The sequence below is a fragment of the Symphalangus syndactylus genome, chromosome 12, assembly GCF_028878055.3.
Source record: "Symphalangus syndactylus isolate Jambi chromosome 12, NHGRI_mSymSyn1-v2.1_pri, whole genome shotgun sequence".
NCBI lineage: Eukaryota > Metazoa > Chordata > Mammalia > Primates > Hylobatidae > Symphalangus > Symphalangus syndactylus.
Window position 1 is genome coordinate 74,910,885 of NC_072441.2, and position 13,637 is coordinate 74,924,521.

A 13,637-nucleotide genomic window follows, 5' to 3' on the forward strand; every position below is an offset into this window, starting at 1 on the left:
GAATCATGAGACAGATAATTATTAAATATTAGTGTAAAGGAAAATTTAAGAAAGCAATTGACTGTTTTCTCTCTGAAAAGGGCCATCTTTGATTCCCAACACTCTCTAGACAATTTTAGATATTTGCCTGTTATTATCTTTATTACCTCTTATTTCTTACTTGTCCCTTTTTATTCCATTTTTCATCGTATTCTAAGGTAGTATCTAACTTAAAGCTTCCTGTTTTAACTACACTTCATTTTTTTCTAGCATACACGAAAGAAAGAAAACTCACTAGTGTTTGTCTTGGCGTAAGTAGTAAGAAATGAGGAAGGAAAGAGGAAGGGTATTAAGACTAGAAAACAAAACTAAAAAGACCAGAGAGACATGCTGTCTGCATTCCCCAGCCCCAGACATGAAGATCCACACAGGAGGAAAAGTAGAGAAAAACACGGAGGGAGGCTTATCAGTCTGGATGGCCCAGGGAAGCACAACCATGCTAGCTTCTGTCACACTGTCTGGACATTGGCTGGGTCTGTCAGTGCCTCAGATCAGAAGGCAGACTCTCACCCAGGAAATTGCCTAAATTCTACAATCAGCTTGTTGTCAAATGATGCATTATTCTTCTGTAGCTGCAAAACTTCTCATATCTATTTTGTTATCTATCTGAGGTCTCTTTACCTCTCAGGATTTTGAATGTGTCCTCAAATTATGAAAACCTGGTGGTTAATATAATCTAAGCCCAGCTCAGAAGGAGACTGTTCATTTACCCAACAAATGCTTATAAAATTCCTGCCATGATGGACCTGGTACTGTTATAGCTACCGGGAATGCAAAGGTAAGGAAGGGAGCATGTCCTCTTTCTACCACGTGTGCTAAGAAAGATGCTGTAGAAAAGACTGATACTTAAACCAGTACTATTGTAAGGTAGATAAACATGAAGTTAAGGGACATGCACTGTAACGAAAGAGCACAGCAAGGGTACTTGACTCAGGAGGGGTTGTCAGGGAAAACTTCCCAGGGCAAGAGACATTTTAGGGAGACCTAAAAAGTGCACAGGTATTAGTCTGGTGAAGAAGAAGGTGAAAAGATTATCAGTCAACAGGAACAGCATATGGACAAGTCCAAAGGTGAAAGAATCTCCAGTGTGGCTGGAGAATGGAGTACGTGTGCCTGTGTGTGCCTGTGTGTGTGTGTGTGTGTACGTGCACACATGCACATGGGTGTATGTGATGGGGGGAAGGAGGTAGCAGGAGGCATGTCAGACATAAACCATGGCCAACCCAGTAGCCAATCTCCTACTTCTTACCAGATAAACATGCAGTGGATATTTCTTAACCTCAGGGAAGAGAGCCTCTACCCAGCCTACAGAATAAGTCATGATTGGCCTAACCAGTTTTAGAAATCTCATTGCTCTCCTGAACAATGATTGCTCTATCAGCAAGCATATGAAAAGAACAGCCTCCTCTTGAGAGGGCCAGAGGGTACTGTTAGCCTGTGAGGAGAACCGGACTTCAATTAAAGCCAGAGGAGAAAGAGCAGTGAGTTAATGATGGAGAGGAGTTTATCAATCACAGGACAGATTCCATGAAAAGTTTGGGTGGGAAGGCACCAGTGGGAAATTGAGTCAAAGGCACAGAACACAGAGATGTGAATGGAAATGTAGGTAACAGGAAAGGATTCCACTGGGTGGTGAGAAAGGGAAAATGGACATGTGGCAAAAAGGAGTTAGCTAATTAGGATCCTTCTAGCTGAAAGTAACAGAATGCTCCTTCAGTCAGTATAATATGGAAAAGAAGGATTTGGTAGAAGGATACAAGGGTCTCTCATAGAACCCAAGGGCAAGAGTGCAGCTGGATCTGCAGAAGAAGCTAGAAGCAGGAACAGTTCCCATGTCTTTGCTTCTCTCCACCCATTTGCTTCCTTCTTATCTCTACATGCAATTCATTTTTTCTGCTTTTTTGTCCACAGAGTAAACAGAGATCCCAAGTTTACATGTTCTATTTGTAATCAACTGAGCGATCAACTTGCTAATTCTCAGATCCAATTCTAAAACCTCAGGAGAGAAAATCTGATTGTCACAGCTTGGGTAGGAATCCATTCCCATTCCAGTCAACCACAAAGGTGGAGTCACATGGTACACACATGATAGCTAGCAGTGAACTGCTGTGGAGCAGGAGTGCTGTCCTCAGTTGTGATTCAGGAAGTTAAGTCCAGTGCACTCAAGATCATTAATCCTTCAGGTGCTTTTTGGATATAGGAAGTTGGCAATGGTGGAGGCCTTCTCTGATCTCTTAGGAATTAGCTTACTCCTGGGTAGGTTATCTTGCTGAGTCATTTCAGAGGTTTCATGGCTGTGGAGGCCTCAGTTTTTCTATATGATCTGTACTATGATCCAGAATGGGTACGGCAGATCAAGGGAGAGACTTAGCTTTCAAGTTAATAGCTTCTAAGGGAGTGACAAGGCATGTAGTAGATTCGTGTCCCCTGCAGTCGTGGTGGTGAAATTCCCTCACTTTCCTCCAAGCAGTAACTACCCTTTGCTCTCCAGGTTACCCTATACTGCAGAGGTTCTCAACCTTTTGTGGACATCAGAATCAAATGGAAAGCTTGTTAATGTTCAGATTCCTGGGTCCAATCTTTAGTGATTATAATTTAGTGGTTTGGGACAATACCTAGTAATCATCTTAAACAAGCACCCCAGGTGATTCTGTTGCATAAAGTCTTTGAACTACACTTTGGGAAATTTGATAATACAGGCTTGGTAACTTCAGGGCCCTAATAATGCAACCAGCTAAAAGTCACTCCTTATAGCTACATATAACTCATTTGATATCCCTACATATATCAAGTTATTTCATTTGTTAACTCAAATTTGCACTAAATACAAAAACATATCTTTTTTGGCATCATGTTTTGTTTATATTTATCAGTCTCACTCCCAGTGTTGAAATTGCCACTTCATCCATTTTTGATGGATGCTTCTGACTATATTTTCTCAGCAAATCTTTTCCTTTTGACAGTCATTCATCTGATGATCTTACTGTTTGCATCGCTTGGATAACATGCTTGTCGAGTAAGGATAAGGAATGTTTTGCTTTGTGACCTAACTTATTTCTACTCCTTTTTAGTTACAGGCAGAGTTTTTAAAACATGCAACAAACAAAAATGTTAGGTTGAGTAATAAAACAGAATCAGGTGTCCCAAATTACTTGTTTACCCTGAAAAATAATATTTGTTTCTGTTATCCCAGAATACTAAGGTGTCAGAGAATTTAGAATTCATTGTTTAATTCAAATTTGGTTGGTCATAATCACATGAACTACTATTTATTGAGTACCTAATATGTGCATGGTATTTTAGGTGCTTTGCATGCATTGTTTCACGTAATCCTCACAATAACACCAGAGGGAAGGAGCATTATTCCTCATGGAACCAGGCTTTTAAAAGCATCTCAATAGCCATGATAAATTAGGACAATCAATTAAGAAGGATAAATATAAAGCCATTTACCTGGTTTCTAAACCCAGCTGCACAAGTCTGGAATGAGTAAGATTGGACTGCACAGTGGTTTACAGGAGACAACATGGGTGCTTCAGTTGGCTATTAGTTACATTGGTGTCGGAGGAACCACTGCCAGAGAAGTTAAGTGTTCATAAGTATATGAACAGAAGCCTTGTCCAGCTCTTCTTTGTGTTGGTTTTGCCTCACTGTTTTGTGGGGTTCTTTCCAGGCTCTGCATGTTATGAGAAATTTTGGCTAACCAGACCCCAAGAAGAGAGATAGAGGATCTTGAAAGACATTTATTTGAAGAACACATAAAGGAATAGAGAATATTAGATCCCCAATAACATGAAAGCTGCTTCAAATACTTGAAGGGCTATGAGATGGACTCATGAAGGAACTATGTGTGGCTCTGAGAGCAGCAAAAGGCACTATGAGTAGACGTCACAGGAAAGCAATTTTCTTTTTCTTTCTTTCTTTCTTTTTTCTTTCTTTTCTTTCTTTTTCTTTCTTCTTTTTCTTTTTCTTTTTTTTTTTTTTTGAGAAACAGTGTTGCTGTGTTGCTCCAGCTGATCTCAAACTCCAGGCCTCAAGCCATCCTCCCACCTCAGCTTCCTGAGTAGCTGGGATTAGAGGCTTGAGCTATCACACTAGGCTGGCTGAAATCTCAACACAGTACAAAGGAACACTTTCCAGCAATACCAGCTGTCCAACTGTGGGGTGGGCTGCTGTGGGAGGCAGCAGGCTCCCTATCACTGGAGGCACCATGGAGAGGTGGAACACCATTTACCCTGGAGGTTTGGGAGGAAATTCATTCCTGGATATGGGATGGTGTCTTATGATCTTTCTAGTTCCTTTCCAACTTTGAGAATTTGTTATTCTGGGGCAACAAACAGGTATTAGGAAACTACTATGCAAGAGATCCTATATCAATGCTTTGAAGGACAAAAAAAATGAATAAGCCATAATTCTTGCCTTCAAATGACTTACCAACTAGTGGATAAACAGGTTAAAAAATAAATACCTTTGGGAGGCTGAGGCAGGCAGATCACGAGGTCAGGAGATCGAGACCATCCAGGCTAACATGGTGAAACCCCATCTCTGCTAAAAATACAAAAAATTAGCCTGGTGTGGTGGCACACACCTGTTATCACAGCTACTGGGGAGGCTGAGGCAGGAGAATCGCTTGAACCTGGGAGGTGGAGGTTGCAGTAAGCCGAGATTGCGCCACTGCACTCCAGCCTGGGTGACAGAGGGAGACTTTGTCTCAATAAATAAATAAATGGCCAGGCACGGTGGTTTAAAACTAATTCCAGCATTTTGGGAGTCTGAGGCTGGAGGATCTCTTGAGCCCAAGAGTTCAAGATCAGTCTGGGCAGCATAGTAAGACCCTGACTCTATAAAAAAAAAATTATCCAGGTGTGGCGGCACACACCTGTAGTCCCAGCTACCTGGGAGGCTGAGGTGGGAGAATCTCTCGAGCCCAAGAGTTCAAGCCTGCAGTGAGCTGATTGTGCCACTGCACTCTAGCCTGTGTGACAGAAAATAATTTTTAAAATATCAAGACAAGAATTTACTGAGCTAGACTACGTAACAGGTGCTATGTCTCTACTAATAAATCGTAAAATGTACCCTCATAGTAACTGTGATTTGGGCATTATTGCTCAAATAATAAGAGGTTTTGCTTTCCATCACACTTCAGTTTCACACAAACAAACTTCTGTTCATTCTGTGGCAAACTGTTTTAAACAAAACTTCCGTGAATGTAGTTCTTCTTAATCTGAAGTGTATTTATGTCTCACAAGTGTGCATGATCTACACATATTTCATGTTTCTTCTTTGCCAATACCAAGCTCTGGTCACTTCTTCTGTCCTCTTCTCTGCTGCCACTCCCAGGCTGCTGAGAGTTTCTGTGAATAACCACAAAGCCGTGCTTCCAGGGTCCACTCAGATACATGCAGTCTTTCCTAGGCCGGGCTCTCACTGCTGTTCAGGCAATCACTTTACTCATCTCTTGTTGAGTTGCTGATGCATCTCTCATAGTATCTATTCTAAGTTTTTCCATATTCCTTAAGACTCCCCTAACCCCACTCCTTCTCCAGGATCACTTCATTCTTAGCAGATGGTCATTCTTCTGGAATATAGCTCCCCCATTCCTTCAAATGGATGCTCCCCTGACTTCACTCCAGGGAGACTCAGTCACCATAGCAACCGCTGCCGGCTTTGGTTCATTTCCTCAGAAACCCCAACTGGCAGAGAGGGCTGAATCGAGGAATTTTTGCAGGAAAATTTTGGGAGCTCTTGATACTGAGGGCTGAAATCTCAAAGGCAGCTTTAAATTTAAATAACCAGAAAATAACAGATCCGTAAGCTCAAAGGAGAAGCAAAGGGTGGGTCTAGAAACAGCAATTTCTTGTCCTGCTAGCTTCTTGAGGGAAGTCATAGGTTCTATGAAAACAAAAAGAGGTGGGGATCAGCTGGAGTTTGAGACCCTGATATCAAAAGACATCATTATGTCTTGTTTCATTGTTTCCAATATATGTTGGAGGTACAGACTTTAAAGGAAGAAAATGAATATCTAATATTATTTCTCCTTTAATTTCAAAATTGATTTATGGAGTTATGGGGGTAGCGTGTGATACTGTAAGTCTATTTAGCAAACATTTGTTGCTGTTCTCTTTGTATCAGACATTGTGCTAGGATATGGAAAAGAATGAATACAATATACAATCTGTCCTAATGGGAGATACATACACACTAAGAGAAATGGAAAAGTTTACAATTAGACCAAAGGCAGCTCTTCCAGAGACATTTCTATCACAAAGCACAAGCATTTGCAAGTCTACGTGGGAACTCCGTGAATTTGCAGAATGCTGTTTGATAAAGAAACCACTCAGCCCTTACAGCACATCCACGTTACCAAAGCATTTGAGTCAGTTCACCATAAGGCAGTAAGCTCTCCTTTAAAAGGTTCATCCTTCACAGTTCTTGGGTGTTTGAATTTTCTCTTTCCTTCATCACCCTTAAACTTCATTACACAGCAGCTGAAAAAGAAGACCTCTCTTGACCAAAATTTAAGGATAAAAATGTGGGATTATACAATAAGTAACTATAATAAAATGTGGTCACTCTATAATTCACACAAGAATAAAGAACACAGGAAAAAGGGCAATTTATTTTGTCTTGGGGACTTGGAAGAGGAAGAATTGGTTAAAGCTTCATAAAAGAGAAAATGTTTCAGCTGTAATTTGTCTTCCTCCTCTATTCCTAAGTGATAAATTACATTCTCCTTTTTGGGAAATTAAAAAAATACATTTTTTAATTGTAAGAAAAATACATATTTACAGAAATTAGAAAAGCACCATAAGAGTTTGGATTCCAGTCCTCCACTCTTCACAGGTGAGCAACCATGAAACTTCTGAGGACACTCTGTAATCTTGAGTACAGGGGTTTTGGAAACCAAGTGATGAAGACAGCATTTGTTATAATCAGGCCTTTAAAAACAAAACACTGTAAAGAACACTAAATGGGAATGGGAAAGTGGGAAGAGAGGGAAACTGTCCAGAAAGCTAATTCATTTGTAACTCTTGCAAGCCTCAGTCCAGACTTGCCAGAGGATCTTTGCTAGGTTATGGATTTTAGGTGTTTTCATTAAGGACTATCTGGAATAGAGCCTCATTCCTCCTCTACCCCAGAAGACAATAGTCACTGATTCACTCTTCATATCCCTTAAGCTTGCATGACTTAATTTCTTTCTTCCCATTAAATTAGAATTAAAAAAAAACTCTTATTAGTTTCCTCCAAGGGTTTTGGAAAGATAAAGGAAACTGTCAAGTCTTAAGAGTGTCATAAACCTTGGGGACACACATGGCACTCAAATACTAGAGACGAAGTCTAATGATATCATTTTCAAAAATGTCTTTCATTATTTTGCCATGTCCTGAAATCCCATAAAAGCATAACAGAAATGAGTTTGGGATTTTACTAAATTAAAATTTGTAAAGAAGGAGGAAAAGGATGATAATGATAATGTCGTTGATTTTCACTATTGTTCATTGCAAATTCCACGAAAAAGTAAAATACTAGTCAAGATGCAAAATTAGATGACCCCGTAGTCAAGAAGGCAAGGTAAGGTGCTTAAAATTTAACAAGACTGATGAAAGCAGAAAGAACATCAATCAAAATCTCAAGTTCTACCTTGACAGCAGTTTCTGTGCTATCTCCCAAGTTTTTCTAGGGCTCCACCTATTATACTTGGAATCACTGACATTGCTGGAAGCATTTTAAAGGCATTAATTATCTAACTTACTGTCTTAATTACCTATGCTCATCTCGGGAGAACTGCAAAGGGATAGGTATCAGGAACCCTTCTTCGGTGACAGAAAACCAAGTGACAAAAGAGAAGTGTTTGTCCTAAAGTATCTAAAAGGCAGGTTGGAAATAACAGGTAGACTTAAGTTTGGTTCAGCCCAAATAAAAAAAAAAATGCCATTCTCCTCATTCATTGACACCAAAATATTCACCTTCACCCACAAAATGATATTTTTTTCTGGTATGATTTTTTTCCCTTCATTCAGCCTCAGAGATAATACTAATGATTACCAGCGATGGTAGTGAAAGCCAAGCTTAATCACCATAATTGACAATTAAGTTGGGTAACAACACAGAGACAGGTGATTTCACACAAGGCTAATGAAAATGGGCTATTAAAATCCACACACGTTTGGCAGCAATTATGAGCTCCTGGAGCCATTTGCTTTGAAATGTGCACATTTCACAGGTGGCTGCCTGCCAACAAGACAACTTTGAGCAGGACTGAGAAAGCAAGAGGAAAAGACAGAGTTGCCGGAGATTTTCTTAAGTGCCATTGCTTTTCAGTGGCTTGCTGAATGCTTATCATTACGGGCCAGATATTTTAAAGCCAAAGAAAGATGCAAAGTTCACAGCTGCAGAGAATGACAGACATCCCATTTTCCTATAGAATCACGATGGAATTGGCAGAGGACAAGGGAGTGGGCAGTAGTGAATACAGAAGGGCAAAGTAGAGAGGATTCCATGAAATAAGTGCTGGACCATGTAAGAGAGGCCTGGAGCCTGGATGTCTTGTCTAGAGTACACAGAAGATACTTAACAGTTTTCACAAAATGTGAAATGGAAGTAATAATCCCTGCTTCCCAAATATGATAGTATGGTTAAATGAGTTCAGTTCCTTGAAGGGCACTTGAATTCAGAGGCTGAGGCTACTTTGCTGCAGTTTCATGCATCTCCTAGCTCCCTGCTCTTATTCTCTTACATCAGTATGCTGCCATTCTGCTCAAAGCCCCTCTCCTTTAAGCTCTTTACTGTCTGAGTGTGCCAGTTAGTAGGGAAGTTAGTCAACTTTTTTTAATGACAGAAAACCAAATAACAAACAGTGGTGAAAACTTGCCTGAAAGTAGACTGGGAATCACATCTGTATTCAAATACAATAGTCGAATCTTGTTTTTTAGCTGCTCTGACAATCTTTTAATTGGTACATTTAGACCATTCTCACTTAAAGTGATTATTGATATTGTCGAATCAATATTTACTGTTTGTAACCGTTTTCTATTCATTGTACTGGTTCTTTTTTAAAATCTCTTTTTCTGCATTTTCTGGTTTTATATGATTCCATTTTATCTCTTCTTTTAGCATATCAATTACACTTTCTTTTCAATTTTTTAAGTAGTTGCCCTATGGATTGCCACATACATATACAGTTAATATTTCTTCCTCTTCATGTGCAGTGAAAGTACCCTAAGACAGACTATTTCCAATTTTCCCTCTCATCTCTTATGACATTATTGTCATTCATTTTATTTGTCCATATGAATACCATCACCAATACATTGTTATTGTTATTACCTTAAATAATTATCTTTTCAATCAATTAAGAATAAGAAAAACAAAACATTTTGCTTTACTTGTACTTCGTTCCCTGACACTTTTCCTTTTGTTATATGGATCCAAGTTTCTGACCTAGATCATTTTCCTGCTCCATAAAGAACAACTTTAGTTTTTCTTACAGGGCAAGGTCTGCTGACAATGACCTCTCAATTTTGTTTCTGTGAAAAAGTCTTTAGTTCTCCTTCAGTTTTGAAGAATAAATTTCACTAGATATAGAATTCTAGGTTAGTGAGTTTATTTCTCTCAACACTTTATATATTTCACTCCATTCTCTTCCTGCTTGTGTGGTTTCTGATGAGAATTCATCTGTAATGCTCTTCCTTGTTTCTCTATAAGTAAGTTGTTCTTTCCTTTGGCTTTTCTGAAGGATTTCTCTTTGTCTTTCGGAAGTTTGAATATGATATGCCTACGTATAGTGGGTTTTTTTGACATTTATCCTGCTTGGTGTTCTCTGAGATAACTGAAACTGCAGTTTCATGTCTGTCGTTATTTTGGAAAAGTCTTGGACATTTTTATTTCAAATATATCTTCTGCTCCATTCTTTTTCTTCTCCTGGTATTTCAGTTGTGCATGTTACACTTATTGAAATTGTTTCACAGTTGGGTGTTCTATTGTAATTGTTTCACTCTATTGGGTCTTTACATTTATGTTGTGGGAGTTTCTATTAATTCATCTTCGAGTTCATGGATTCTTTATTCAGCCATATTCAGTCTATTGAGACCATCAAAGGCATTCTTTATTTTTGTCACAGTGTTTTTGATTATTTCTTAGAGTTTTCATCTCTCTGTTTACATTACCAATCTGGTCTTACATGTTGCCCACCATTTTCTTTAGAGCCCTTAACAGGTCATAGTTATTTAAAATTTCCAGCCTAGAAAAAAACCATTTGTGTCATAGCTGGGTCTGGTTATAATGCTTATATTGTCTTTTTAGACTGCTTGTCTTTTTTCCTGCTTCCTTTTTTTTTTTTTTTTTTTGACCGAGTCTTGCTCTGTTACCCAGGCTGGAGTGCAATGGCAAGATCTTGACTCACTGCAACCTCCGCCTCCTGGGTTCAAGCGATTCTCCTGCCTCAGCCTCCTGAGTAGCTGGGATTACAGGCAAGTGCCACATGCCTGGCTAATTTTTTAATTTTTTGCATTTTTAGTAGAGATAGGATTTCACCTTGTTGTTCAGGCTGGTCTCCAACTCCTGACCTTGTGATCCATCCTCCTCGACCTCCCAAAGTGCTGGGATTACAAGCGTGAGCCACCGCACCTGGCCTTTTCCTGCATTTTAAGATGACTTGAGTTGTTTGTTTTTGTTTTGAAAGCTGTATGTGGTATACTAAGCAATAGGAACAGAGGTAAATAGGGCTTTCATGTAAGGTTTTATGTTTATCTGGCTAGGAGTTGTGCAGTATTTAGTATTTGCTGTAGCTATAGGTGTCAGAGCCTTGAATTTCCTCTAGTGTCCTTGTTTTTGCCTCCCTTGTTGTCCTTGGATTTCCCTAGAAATGCCTTCTTAATTAGACTCTGTCTCTAACGCTGTCAGTTATAATCTACTTTTATTATACTGGAGCCCTATTGTAATAATAAAGTATTGGGGAGGAGAGGAAGGGAAACATTCTATAATCATCTGCTTAAATCCTTTTTTTTTTTTGTCAAATGAGCAAAGTCCCTGGGATGTAACTTCCAGAATAATTTCTTAGCCTTTTTTTCCCTTCTTTATGTGAGACAAGGTGGGTAGAGTGCACTAGAGTTGTCTAATTGCCCCTATGTTTGATCAGATAAGGCCCTGGTAAAGTAGTTTCTGTTGAGGGCAGGTCTTTGTTATGAAGAATAGAACACTCTGGGCCAATTTCAAAAGGGTTTCTTTCCCCTTTTCCCCTTCCCAAAGCACAAGGAGATGTTTTCTTTCATCTTCACTGTGTGACCCTTTGTTGGGCTTTTAGAAGTAAAATCATAAGTGTGGGGAACCCTACACTGAGTCACCAGGAGTTTTTAATTCTCAAGCTAATTTGCAATCAGTCTGTAGCTATTTGTCAATTACTATTTAAGTGTTCCTATCAGTTACTGACTTCAACAGTTTCTCCTCCTGGTAAGTTGTGATTCACTATATCTGCCCATCTCTCTGGTTTTCAGAGTGGTGGTTTGCCCTGTGACCTCAATTCTCTGGGAGATCTCAGTTGGTGATTTTTAATTTGTTAGCTTTTTTCTTGTGACAGTTTTTTCTTGTTGGGTTAAATAAAATCATTAAAATTAATTTTACCTGTTTCTTTTTAGATTTTTAATGTGGCTACTAGAAAATTTGAAATTACATATTTGGCTCACATTTTTCCATTGGCCTATACTACTTTTTGGTTTAAAATATGTATCTTTGATTTATTATAATCTACTTTTAAATGTTATAATGATATTTCACAAATAATTTGAAACCCTTAAAGTAGTATTTTATTCCCCATTCTGTCCCTTGTGCTATTGTTGTCATACATTTTATTTCTGCGTGTTATGAACCACACACTAAATTATTTTTATCTTAGAATTAGATTACCCATTAAAGATCTTAAAAATGAGGGGAACAGTCTTTTTTATATACCCACATATATACTATTTGCAGTACTCTTCATTTGTTTGTGTAGATATAAGTTTGCAAGTTACATCATTTTCCTTTTGACTGGAGAACTTCATTTAACATTTCTTGTAATGTAGACTTGCTCCTGCTTAATTTTCTCAGCTTTTGTTTATCTGAAAGTTTTGATTTAGTATTCATTTTTTTATTATGATTTTTATTTTACTTTAAGTTCTGGGAACGTGTGCAGAACATGCAGATTTGTTACATAGATGTACCTGTGTCGTGGTGGTTTGCTGCACCTATTGACCTGTCCTCTAAGTTCCTTCCCCTCGCCTCCCAACCCCCAACAGGCCCTGGTGTGTCTTGTTCCCCTCCCTGTGTCCATCTGTTCTCATTGTTCAACTTCCACTTATGAGTGAGAACATGTGGTGTTTGGTTTTCTGTTCCTGTGTTAGTTTGCTGAGGATGATAGCTTCCAGCTTCATCCATGTCCCTGTAAAGGACATGATTGCATTCCTTCTTATAACTGCACAGTATTCCACGGTGTATATGTACCACATTTACTTTATCCAGTCTATCATTGATGGGCATTTGGGGGTTCCATGACTTTGCTATTATAAATAATGCTGTAATAAACATATGTGTGCATGTATCTTTATAGCAGAACGATTTATATCCCTTTGGGTATATACCCAGTAATGGAATTGCTTGGTCAAATGGTATTTCTGGTTCTAGATCCTTGAGGAATTGCCTTACTGTCTTCTACAATGGTGGAACTAATTTACATTCCCACCAAGAGTGTAAAAGTGTTCCTATTTCTCCACAGCCTTGCCAGCATCTATTGTTTGTTGACTTTTTAATAATTGTCATTCTGACTGGCATGAGATGGCTCTTATTGTGGTTTTGACCTGCATTACTCTAATGATCAGTATGTTGAACTTTTTTTCATATGTGTGTTGGCCATGTAAGTGTCTTCTTTTGAGAAGTGTCTGTTCATGTACTTGACCTAGTTTTTGATAGAGTTGTTTGTTTCTTTCTTGTAAATTTGTTTAAGTTCCTTGTAAATTCTGGATATTAGCCCTTCATCAGATGGGTAGGTTGCAAAAAATTTCACCCATTCTGTAGGTTGCCTGTTCACTCTGCTGATAGTTTCTTTTGCTGTGCAGATGCTCTTTAGTTTAATTGGATCCCATTTGTCAACTTGGCTTCTGTTGCAATAGCTTTTAGCGTTTTCATCATGAAGTCTTTGCTCAAGCCTATGTCCTGACTGGTATTGCCTAGATTTCTTCTGGGGTTTTTATAATGTGGGGTTTTACATCTAAGTCTTTAATCCATCTTGAGTTAATTTTTGTACAAGGTGTAAGGAAGGGGTCCAGTTTCAGTTTTCTGTATATGGCTAGCCAGTTTTCCCAGCACCATTTATTGAATAGGAGGTCCTTTCCCCATTGCTTGTTTTTGTTAGGTTTGTTGAAGATCAGATGGTTGTAGATGTGTGGTGTTATTTCTGAGGTCTCTGTTCTGTTCCATTGGTATATATGACTGTTTTGATACCAGTACCATGCTGTTTTTGTTACTATCATCGCTTCGTAGTATAGTTTGAAGTCAGGTAGTGTGATGCCTCCAGCTTTGTTCTTTTTGCTTTGGACTGTCTTGGCAAAATGGGGTCTTCATTTATT